Source organism: Ovis aries, chromosome 1 (assembly GCF_016772045.2).
Source record: "Ovis aries strain OAR_USU_Benz2616 breed Rambouillet chromosome 1, ARS-UI_Ramb_v3.0, whole genome shotgun sequence".
Lineage (NCBI taxonomy): Eukaryota > Metazoa > Chordata > Mammalia > Artiodactyla > Bovidae > Ovis > Ovis aries.
In genome coordinates, this window is record NC_056054.1 from 98,697,961 (window position 1) to 98,710,204 (window position 12,244).

Consider the following 12,244-nt stretch of genomic DNA (forward strand, 5'->3'; position numbering starts at 1 on the left):
TTTAATGAGTACCTACAAAGCTAAGAACTATGGATACAGCAGTGAAGTGGTCAGAAATGGCCCACCTTGCTCTCACCAAGTTCATAGTCTATTGATTGAAGAAGTCAGACACTGAACAGGTATAGTATGAAGGCACAGGTATAATATGAAAGAAGAAAAGGAAGCTGCCAACATGTAAGACTGAGAAACATAAAATAACCCCAAAGATTTTATCAATTTCTTGGGAATTTTTGACTTACTGGTTTATTAACCTAAATAAAAGAAATAGTCTAGCTAACTACTGATCCCTAGTGGGAATTACTGCTTTCTTCCCTAAATGCTCGCAGACTTCTACTTAAGAATCCTTTCTAGGCTCTACTGGGGCCAAGGAGCTCTTGTTTTTCAGATTGTAGAGTCCAACATTTCATGCATTTTAATACAAGGACCACATTTGCCTTTGTATTTTGGCTCTCTGAGACTAAAAATCTGAAAGTATCTTGGGACTTTCCTGGTGATCCAGTGGTTAGGAGTTGGTCTGCCAATGCAGGGGACATGGGTTTCATCTCTGATCCGGGAACTAGGATCCCATATGCTGTGAGGCAATTGAGCCCACACACCCAACTACTGAAGCCCATGCGCCCTAAAGTCAATGCCCTGCAATGAAAGAAGCCACCACAAAGAGAAGCCCCTGCTTTCTGCAACTAGAGAATGCCCGTGCACAGCAACAAAGAGCCCTGTGCACTGTAATGAAGACCCAATGAAGCAAAAAAAAAAAAAAATCTGAGAGCATTTTAATTTATCTTAGATAATTCTCTGAAGTAACAGCTATAACTTCTTTACCTACCTTGGGATATTACTCAATGGATATCAATATCTGAAGTCATTAAAAGCAACTGGATGTTATATCCTCACCTCTTTCAGGTTTTCATTCCTCCTAACAATGTTCGTTCGGTAAGTTTTGGCTTGAAGATTGGTTCTCCTTATAAGAGAGACTGGAAGCCTTCCCTGGTGGCTCAGAAGGTAAAGAATCTACCTGTAATGCAGGAGACTAGGGTTTAATCCCTGGGTCAGGAAGATCCCCTGGAGAAGGGAATGGCAACTCAGTCCAGTATTCTTGCCTTGAGAATTCCATGGGCAGAGGAGCCTGGAGGAGGAGCCTACAGTCCATGGGGTCACAAAGAGTCAGACACCACTAAACGAACTAAAAGTTAAAAATAAGTAATTTCTTGTTGCTGTTCAGTTGCCAAGTTGTGTCCAAATCTTCTCGACCCCATGAACTGCAGAAGCACACCAGGCTTCTGACAAAACGTGATCTACTGGAGGAGGGAATGGCAAACCACTCCAGGATACTAGACATGAGAATCTCATGAACTGTATAAAAAGGCAAAAATAAGTACTAGGAAAGACTTACTAGGAAGGAGAGCAGAATTTGGAGTTAAATGATTTTGTCCTGTCTCTCTCCTTTATTAAATCTTTTCCCCCAGATATTGGGGCCTATATTTGATTTTTTCATTATATTCTCAGAATATAGTTTAAAAGCCTTAGCTTCCCCTCCACACCCACCTCACCCAAGCCTCAGGTATCATGGATTAAAAATTGTGGGAGTTGGGGAGAAGTGCCTGTTGGGGGTTGAGGAAGTGCTGAATGTAAAGTGATGCTGTGGCAGCTACATGTGGACAGTTGGAAATAAAGGCTGAGACGTTCGGACTGGTTATAAAGGTGTGAATTCCTCTATGAGAAATTGAGATGAGTATGGATTATCTCTCAATGGAAATGAGAGAAGAGAGTCACATGGAAGGCCAAGAAATAAGTCATGAAAGACTGGCACAATCAGCAGGGAGGAGAAGTTCCAGCAAAAGAAACTGAAACCCATTGATTAAGAAGAAATGATCTTCCTAGACCTTTAGATCTAACTCACCTCTCTCACATAACTGATGAGAAAATGGTTGTCCAGATAAAAAAGAATATGTCCCTGGAGTAGCTACAAAAGTATAGAGTTGCATAAATCCTGAAGGAGTGAGAAAGTGGCTTTTAAGCAGTAGGAAGTGGTCCATAGGGCCAAACGGTACTAAGGAATTGAAGAATGTGAGGGTGCTAAGAATGGGTCTCAAAATTAATTAAATGATGCGTTGGTCTTCTAGCGTACAGTTTTGGTAAAGAAAGAAAAGAAAAGGAAGCCAGACTGCAAGGTAAGTATCAGAGGAAAGGGTTTGAATGTGAAAGAGACAAGGAGATGGTGAGTTATATACACTCAGCTTGACAAGAGAAATAAGATGATAGCTAGAAGGAAAGGAGAAATAGAGTTTAAGATAATGGAAATATTACTATTTTAAGACAGAAGGGAGGAATCAATTGAATGAGAGGGATGGAGGATACAAGAGAACTCCTGCCATCCTTGACAGAAAGATCACAGAAGCAGAAAAGAAACCAGAGCACAGGTGGAGGTAAGCTTTGGAGAAAGGAAGATACTGGAAAGAGAAAAGAGGAAGGTACCACAAGTGGTGAAGAAGACAGAGCAAAAGGAAAGCCACACCCCAGAGGACAGGTGTAGGGGTAAAAGGGGAGAAAACCAAGCTGACCTCAAGGTCAACAGCGGGAATCTGAGTCCAGCCTCTGCCTCTCCCTGGATCATTGACTTTGATCCCTCTGAGCCAGCAGCTTTACACGGGGATGTCACAGTCTTCATACGAGGCTGGTGTCAGTTAACACAGGTGCATATGCCCAGTACAACCTAAGTTATCAGAGCATTTATGAGATTCATCCCAGGACTCACAATGCAAAAGGGAAGGTCTGAAATGGCTGCTCCAGTGAGTAAATTCAAAAGCTCACAAGAGGTGTGCTGGCTGGGCAATGGGAAGGTTCTAGCTTGAAATTCCTTATCTTCTTTCAGAAGAGAGACCCAGGAAGCCCTGTTGTTGCTCTCCTGGGTTCTGAAAGGCAGCACAGAAAAGCCTTAAAGAAAGAAGCACCAGAGTGGAAATTTCAAGATGGGATGGCGGGAGCAGTATCAAGAAGGTGCTTTCAAGAGCTACTCATCCTTAGAGGCTCCAAGCCCAAGCAGCCCAAGGTGATGGTAGCAACACTCTTAACAGGGTTATACTGAGGTCACCGGATTCCCAAGCACTCCTCTCTTCTTTAAAAAGTTCAGAATTATCAAATTAGAGGACCAAACCCCAGCCCTGACCACATGAAAGACAAAAGGAGGCTTGCCTCTGACTCAGACTGTTCACAGGGAATGAAGGATGCTGTGGAATTATAGGACTGCAGGTTCTCAGAGTGGGTAGACTTTACAGGTCATTTATTCCACCACTTGGCTGGTATGAGACCCTTTCCCATACTCTGGCTAAATGCCCATGTAAGCTCAAAATCCTGCAGTGACAGGAACCCTCACACATAGCCCAGTTCATGCATGGAAGCTCTGACTATTTCATGGATTATCCTTATATTGCTCCGTATGTCCCTGTAGCTTACATTCTGGCCTAAGTGTGGTCCTTAAGACACACATAAATAAAAGCTTTGATGTGTCCTGAGCCCTTCCATTCCTCCCTGAGATGGTCCATCTCCAGTTGACCTGCTTGTCTGTCTTTGCTCTTTGAGCACAACTCTCTGAGGGTGCTCTGAGCTGGGCAGGACAGGACCATCACCTCCTCCATCTCAGGGACCAGCACAGACACAGCACATTTAGAATTTTGAGGAATGCATCATGTCATTGACTCACACTGAATAAACTGTTCACTCTAACATCTTTCCTGTTGTGGGCAATTGATTGTGAGATTAAGAGCTTAGTATTTATCCCTAGTAAATTTCACCTTGCAATATTTGGCCTAGAATCCAAAAAAAAAGATATCAATATGGACATCTAACACACTTATTCACTCATTCAGTCATTCAGTTACGTATTTCTTCCCGTTTTATGCTTTTAATAAATGTAATAAGCCTATACTCTATGTATTTATTCAGTTGTGTTGTTTTTTTGCAAACCATTGAAAAACATGTCTGAAAGGGCAGAGCCTATCATACAACACGCAACACCTCCTTGAAGAATGACTGACTGCCGCATTAGTGGTTTTATTAATTCAGCAAATTTATTCACTTAATATGTGTCAACACAGAATATGCCAAGGCATGATCTCTGTGCTGGAGAGACAGAAAAGCAAACAAAGCAGACAGAGGTCCTCCTGATTATAGAGGGAGAGACAGAGCATAACACGAATGCTACTACTAACACTAGCTGACATTTACTGAGCATTTCCAATATCCCTAGCATTGCTCTAAACACTTTGCATGTTTATTCTTCACAAAACCTTATGAAGTAAATCATTATTCCCATCTTATTGATTAGGTATACTGAGGCAAAGAAGAGTTAAGACCCTTGCTCAGGACCACACAGATCCTAAAGGATGGAGCATCCGTGCAGGCAGTCTGGCTCCAGAGCCTGTCTGTCTAACCACTGAGTTTCTATTGTGTCTCTGCAGAAGCAAACACTAAATTAGACATATATATTAACATGCAAGGAAATATCCTCATATGAAAAGGAGTGACATTTAAGCTGAGGTCTGGATGACAAGAAGGAGCCAACACATCAAGAACAGCAAGCCCTCAGTAGGGATGAGAGCTTTCCTGGTGGCTCAGTGGTAAAGAATCCAGCTGACAATGCAGGAGACACAGGTTCGATCTCTGGTCCGGGAAGATCCCACGTGCCATGGAGCAACCAAGCGAGTGAGCCACAACTATTGAGCCTGTGCCCCAGAGCCCACGTGCTGCAGCTACTGAAGCCTGCATGCCCAGGAGCCAGTGCTCCACAACAAGAGAAGCCACCGCAGTGAGAAGCCCACGCCCCACAACGAGAGAGTCGCCCTACTCACCACACCAGAGGAAAGTCCAAGCAGCAGTGAAGATACAGCATAGCCAAAAAAATTAATAAGTTAAAAAAAAAAAAAAGAGGTAAGGGATGAGGCTGGAGAGGTGAGCAGAGGGGCTATTACGAGGGGTCTTGTGTACTAGGGCCTCCTAGGGATGTAGCTCTAGGAATTCAAGCAGTTATGAATATGCACAATTGCTTCAGTATCCAGCCTACATGTGTGCTAAGTCACTTCAGTCGTGTGACCCAACTCTGTGACCCAATGGACTCTTGCCCACCAGGCTCCTCTGTCCATGGGATTCTCCAGGCAAGAATACTGGAGTGGATTGCCACGCCCTCCTCCAGGGCATCGTCCCGACCCAAGGATCGAACCTGCATCTCTTATGTCTCCTGCATTGGCAGGCAGGTTCTTACCACTAGCGCCACCTGGTCTACATGTGCCTGTTCTGTCCACGAATATGCCATGAATGGTTTCCTGTCCTAATCCCCATGCATGATCCAAGATGCCCCCTTTACACCCCGGCAGCTCCTACCTAGCTCACTGGTGTACGTCAAGACACACTCTGGACCCACAGTCAGGATTCAGCATCCATTACATCTCCAGTGTGCTGGCCACATCACAGCCTCTCTGATCGTCAGTGTCTGGGGATTTTCCGCATTGTTCCAGAATGTTATCTCACTCCTCACACTAAGGTATTAAGCATCTGTCGACACTTAGATCTACAGAGCAGTCACTCTTTTAACCCTTCCCCTTCCTGATCTCTTCCATTCTTCTCCCCACAAAGCCCAGGTAAGCTGTGTCTAACATTATGCATCTGGCTTCCATTACTAACAGCTCCAGGGACTGCTCTCTCATCTCCCAGAAGCCCTGCTGGTTTGACCCCATCAAGTTCTACTTACCCAAGTGTTATACAACCCTCCCCTTAATTACACACTCAATCAGTTCCTCCAAGCTCAGCCATTTGTGGTCTCTGGGCAGCCCCCAGCTGCTCTTCTGGAGGGAGCTCCCAGGCTGGGCCTTGGCAAGCCTCTGAAACACCGACTGGGTTTCTAAGGCCATGGTGCCCAGAGTTGAAAGCCTTGCTGCTATTTCACACTCTATTTCCTTCCAAATTAATTCTCTGATGAATACTGTCCTTTGCAGTGATTCAGTGCAGGCCATTTCCTTACATCTTTCCTTTTACCTTTGAGATTTTTAATCTCTCTCTCCAATCCAGATTTTCCTCTGCAGAAAGCCTGCCTCAGGGAAAAATGCCCTGCTTTCCAACCAACATAAACAGCCCTACCCCACAGCACACTTCCTTTACTGGTTTACCTAGGCCCTACCTTTGATTTCAAAGCCCATGCTTGCACTTTCTAAACATCCCTGCACCACAAGGAGCGACTCAGATTTTAGGGGCTTACAGTGAGCTGCTAAATTCTAATTTCTTTAAGCCCCAAATACATGAAGATGAGGATTCAAAGATTTAAACTTAAGCAGTTGCCACATTCCAGACCCTTTTATATAGTTATTTTGCTTTACATTCTCTACCACTTGCCCCCTCTAACCTACAGATAGCATCCTCATCCTCAATATACAGATGAAGAAAGACTTGATCATGTTGAGTTACTCAAGGTCAGAGTCCAAGAAAGTGGTAAAGCTGGAATTTAAGCCCCTGGCCCTTTACTCCAAGGTGGGTACGCTCACCACCCCACAGGAGTGCTTAAGCACCTCTAGAACAGTCACCAAGGGGACTTCCCTGGTGGCCCAGCGGTTAAGATGCTGTACTTCCACTGCAGGGGCCGTGGGTTCAATCCCTGGTCAGGAAACTAAGATGCCATGCCATGCAGCCAGAAAAATAAAGCAAAGACTTCCCTGGTGGTCCAGTGGTTAAGAATCTGCCTGCCAACGCAGGGGACACAGGTTCAATCCCATCTAGGAACTGAGATCCTACATGCTGTGAGACAACTAAGCCTGTGCGCCACAACTACCGAGCCCACGCGCTGCAGCTGCTGAACCTGGAGCGCCCTAGAGCCCATGCTCTACAAGAGAAGCCACTGAAATGAGAAGCCCATGCACCACTAGAAAGTAGCCTCTGCTCACTGCAACTAGAGAAAGGCTGCACGCAGCAGTGACGACCCAGTGCAGCCAAAATTAATACATAAATACATAAAAATCAGTTTTTTTAAAAGAAAAAGGTCTGCTTTAAAAAACAATGTTTTTTTAATGTTATTTAAAAAAAAATAGTCACCAGGATCATACTACCAATGGCACGCCATCCAGGACAGGGCGCCCACTACCTCAACTGCCAGGCAACACTCAGGAGCCACAGAGGGGCTTTTCTGACAATACTTTGAGCAATGCCTCATGTGTTTTTTGTTTTAAACTTTTTTTTTTCTTTTTGTCAATTGCCTCACATTTGTATAACACTTTGACATTACCGCATGCTTTATACACCTGACCTGTGTGAACCCTGGGGTAGTTCTGTGAACAAGGCACCATATTAGAGTTCCAGTATACAAATGAGGATCTGCAGGCTTGTTAAAAGGAAGTTAGTAGAATGTCCTAACTCACATGGAAACTACCTGCAGAGGCACGACTTGAGCTCAGGGAAGACAGGCTTTGTATTGGGAAAAGTGTTTCTCTCCTCTCCGCACTTACCCTTGGACAGGGACCAGGATCCTAGAGGTTGATGGGGTGGACTGGGATGGTCCGGACTGCATGGCCGGTTCCCCTGGCCACTAGAGGGCAGGGTCTGAGCAGAGCACACAGCCCGCTCCCCAGAGAATTCCCCAGGCAGCCAAAGGGACCCACACCTGCCCGTGCAGAGCCAGGGTGCACAGCAAACCACAGCTCTTGGCCCCAAAGCTGAAGAATGATACTTCCCTGGTATATATTAAAGTAGCTGCTCTTAAACCCCGCAGCCTTCTTCACAGGTATATGAGCAGTGCCCTAGATAAGTCCAGCTGAGGAGAAGGGGTGCCAGGCATCACTTGCAAAGATGCAAGTTTCTTATAATAAACAAGTCAGCACACCAGGACCCAGTGCCCTGAGGTCTGGGGGTGTGGGTGGAATAAAAACTCTTTCCTCCTCCCTCTCTCCAGGTGGATCTTTCAGTTTTGATGTCCTTGCTGTCCTTTCAAACTATGTCATTCAGTCGCTAAGTCGTGTCCGACTCTTTGCAACCCCATGGATTGCAGCATGCCAGGCTTCTCTGTCCTTCACTGTCTCCCAGAATTTGCTTAAACTCATGGCCATTGAGTCGGTGATGACATCCAACCATCTCATCCTCTGTTGCCCCCTTCTCCTCCTGCCCTCAATCTTTCCAAGCATCAGTATCTTTTCTAATATGTTGGTTCTTCGCATCAGGTGGCCAAAGTATTGAAGCTTCAGCTTTAAACTATCTACATGAAACTATTAAAGGAGAGTCAGCACAGCAGTGCCTGGCCTTGTCTTTACCAGTTATTTCATCCCAGTGCCTACCAGGGCCAAGAGCTCCTAAGATAAGCCATGAGGCCCTCCAGACAGTCTCTCAGGTGAAGTTCCCAAGAAGTCAGCCTATCTGAACAGGCTTGGTTATATGGGGGGAGAGGAGTGACCATTCTCCTGTCTCCTGGGAGGCCCTTTACTTTGCCATCCAAGGGTGAGATCCCCTCTGGAAATTATTTCAACCTTAACAACACTCATTTTAAAAGCATTAAGAGAAACCAGTCGAGGCCAAGGGCAGGTTAGGCTATGCTGTGCCTAACATCTCCTTTTTTTTTTTTTTTAATTTTAAAATCTTTAATTCTTACATGCGTTCCCAATAACATCTCCATTTTACATTTCACATCCATCCTCAGAACAAATTGTCAGGTTAGGGGAATAGTAACATCACTGTTTTGCAGTTGGGAAAGCATAAGCTCGGAAAAGTTAAATGTCTTGCCCACAGTCACACAACTAGCCAGAGAGGGGCCAGGGCTCTCCTGCACACATAGGCGTGCTCTCCTTGGTAAGGGCAGGCAAAGGGAAGCACGGCCTGCAGAGAGGGCGGCTGGAAAGAGCAGTCCAAAGCACCTGACTAGTTGAGGAAACTAAAGTTAGTGCTGAGTGAGCCCAGTGGGACAAAAAGGAGCATTTGAAGGCTCTTACATTTACTCAGTTTTCACAACAACCCTAATTAGTTAATAAGTTGATAATAATTATCTCCATTTTACATGAGAGGAAAAGCAGGCTCAGACACCTGTCCAAGGGTCACAAAGAAAACAGCTGTTAGCATCAGAATGTGAACCCAGCAGAAGCCTTGTTTCCCTTACTCCATGCTTCCCCCTGGTGGTGAGTGGAGAAGAGTGCACAGAAGCCCCCTTCCTGCAAGGCAGAAACAAGGATAGGAAGCCGTCAGAAGCCATTCAGTGAATCTTGTTCCAGGTCCTGTACTTGGCTCTAAGAACATAGCAATGGACAAGACAGGTGCCCCCTACTGACAGACAGACAGAAACACAGGAGGTATCCAGATGCGAGGGATAGGGACTTCCCAGGTGGTTCAGTGGTTAAGACTCCACACTTCCAATGCAGGGACTGTGGGTTCAATCCCTGGTTCTAAAACTACTACATTCTGTGAGGTGTGGCCAAAAAAAAAAAAAAAAAAAGAAGTACAAGAAAGGGAAGAAGGAATTCTCAAGATAGCAACACAGAAATTCTGCCTGAGTTTCCGACCATCAAGATGGCAATACCAGCTCTTACCTGAGTCCCCTTCCTAAAGACTTGCTGGTCCCCACGACTGTGTGAGCCAACTGCTTTAAAAAAAAGTCTCTCCCTCTCCTTAAAAAAAAAAAAAAAGAGAGGGATAGTTGGGCAAGAGAGGGTGTGCTGGGGGTCAGGGAAGGGAAGAGTGTGTCACAAGGGCCAGAGGGCAAGACTTACTTTTCTTGAAACAGTTCAGTCTGGGGATGTGTCAGGGGGCATAAAGGATGAGGCTGGAGAGGCAAGCAGGGGCCACGTCTCAAAGGAGATGACCCACTAGAAAGGGGCTGAGTAACCTGGGAGGATAAGTGTGAGCCCAGAACGGAGGCAGAGGGCATGTGCTCACTCTACGAACGCGTGACTACTAGCACTTGCCAGGCACGATTCTCAGCACTGGCCACACAGGGGTGAACAAGATGAAGTCTGCCTTCATGGAGCTCACGTTCTTGTCAGAGAGATAGATAAATACACAAATGTGTAATATCAAGCACTGAGAAGAACCACAGTGGAAAAGAGGGCAGGCGGACTGGTTTACTGGGGCTAGCAGCGCAAAATACTACAGACCAGGTGGCTTAAACAGTAGAAATGCATTTCCTGGCGGTTCTGGAAGTTCACGGTCATGGTGTCAGCAGGGCTGGTTTCTTCTGAGGCCTCTCTACTTGGCTTATAGATGTCCATTCTCTCCCTGAGTCTTCGGATGGCCTTCCTTCTGTGTCAGAGTCCTAACGCTCTCTTCCTTATCCAGCCATATTGGATTAGGGCCCATCCATATCACCTCTTTTTACCTTAATTACCTCTTTAAAGGCTCTACTCCAATATAGTCACATTTGAGGTACTGGGGGTTAGGACTTCGAAATATGAATTTTAAGTGGACATAAGTCAGCCCATCACACAAGGAGACAGAATGTAATTGGGCTGTAGGTAGAGTAAAGGGGTGGATCTGAAATGTCTCATATAGGACAATATGGAATCGTCTCCCAGAGATGACAGTGAGCTGAGATCTGAATGAAGAGAGGAAGCTAAAAATGCCCATGTCTAGGAGAATGTTCCAGAGAGGAGAAGAGCAAGTACAAAGAGCCTGAGATGAGGACATGCCTTGGGACTTCTTGGGAAACAAGAATAGTATGGCTGGAGTCCAGTGAGTAGAGACAGGGAGGAAAGGAAGTTACATAAAGACCTTGACCGCCATTATGACTGGCCCTTTTTTTGAGATGGGAAGTCTGGCAAGAATTCTGAGCAGAAGACTGACATGATCTAACTCGTATTTTATTTGGATAATTCAAATATTTATTTAATTTATTTATCTTTTTTCAATGAGCAACAACTTCAAGTTTATAGGTAGGAAAACAATTAGCAAACCAGAATGGTTAGCTACATAAAACAACTCTTGTCTAGCACCTTCTCTTAGATGGAGCCCCTGAATGGCAATGTGACTCGTATTTTAAAAGCAACACCTGTGTTGGGAATAAATTAGCAGAGAGTGAAAGCACAGAAACACGAGACATGGCAACAGTCCAGGTGAGTGGTGCTGCTGGAATAGTAGCAATGGTAGTCTTGAGAAGCAGTCAATTCTGGATAAGGCGCAATAGCGTTTACTGATGGATTAGATGTAGGACATAAGAAAAAGACAGATGTTAAGGGTAACTCCAAAGTTCTTGGCCCAACCAACTGGGTTAATGGTAATGCCATTTACCTCGATGGGGAAGTTGTGGAGAAGCAGAAGAGGAGAGAGAATTAAGAGTTCAGCACAGGCAATGGCAAGTTTAATACACATTAAATATCTTACATATCCATGCAGAGATGTTGAGTAAACAGTTGGAAATGAGACCAGACTTCAGAGGGAAAGGTCCAGAATGAAGGTATAAATTTGGGAGACATTATGTAAATAATATTTTAAGTTACAGAATAGCTTGACATCACCAAAGGTGGGTGTGTGGGGGGTGTGGTAAGTGTAGGAGAAAAGGTCCAAGGACTAAGAGAGATACTCCAACATTTAGAGATTTTTAAAAGGTAGATTCAGAGAAACCTGAGAAGTCAAGAAGTGAGGAAAACCATTTGTCATAGAAGCCAAATGGAGAAACTCTTCCAAGAGTGCTAATGAGAAGCTAAGAAGACTGAAAACTGGCTACTAATTTAGCACTCAGAGGTCACTGATGACTTTAACAAAGCTGTTTCCATGGAGTGGTAGGGGTGAATGCCAAATCACAGTTCGTTCAAAAGAGAAGGGGAAGGGAAGAATCAGGGTATAAACACCTCTTTTGAAAAGTTTTGTTATAAAGGGAAGAAGAAAATAGCAGAGTACTTCAAAGACGTGGGAAACATTTTTCAAGACGGGATTTTATGGCATGTTTGTAAGCTAATGGGAATAACTGGTAGGAAGAGAAAATTAACAATACAGGAAAGAAATAATTACAGGGTTTAAAGCAAAGCTGGAGGGTTGGCCTTCAATAGGAGTAGGAATGGTTCATTCTTAGTAACAGGAAGGAGGGCCTTGTAGGTACAATGCAGCTGGGTTAGCAGGTTGGGGAGGGGTGATGGAAGTTATCTTCTGATTGCTTTTATTTTCTTAGTGAATTAAATATAGCACTTAGTAGGGTGAAGGGATATTGAAGGTTGAGGATAAGGAGATACGAATATATTTAAGACATAAACAGGTGGGATTGATAGAACTTAACAGACCAGACATAGAAACATGTGAGAGG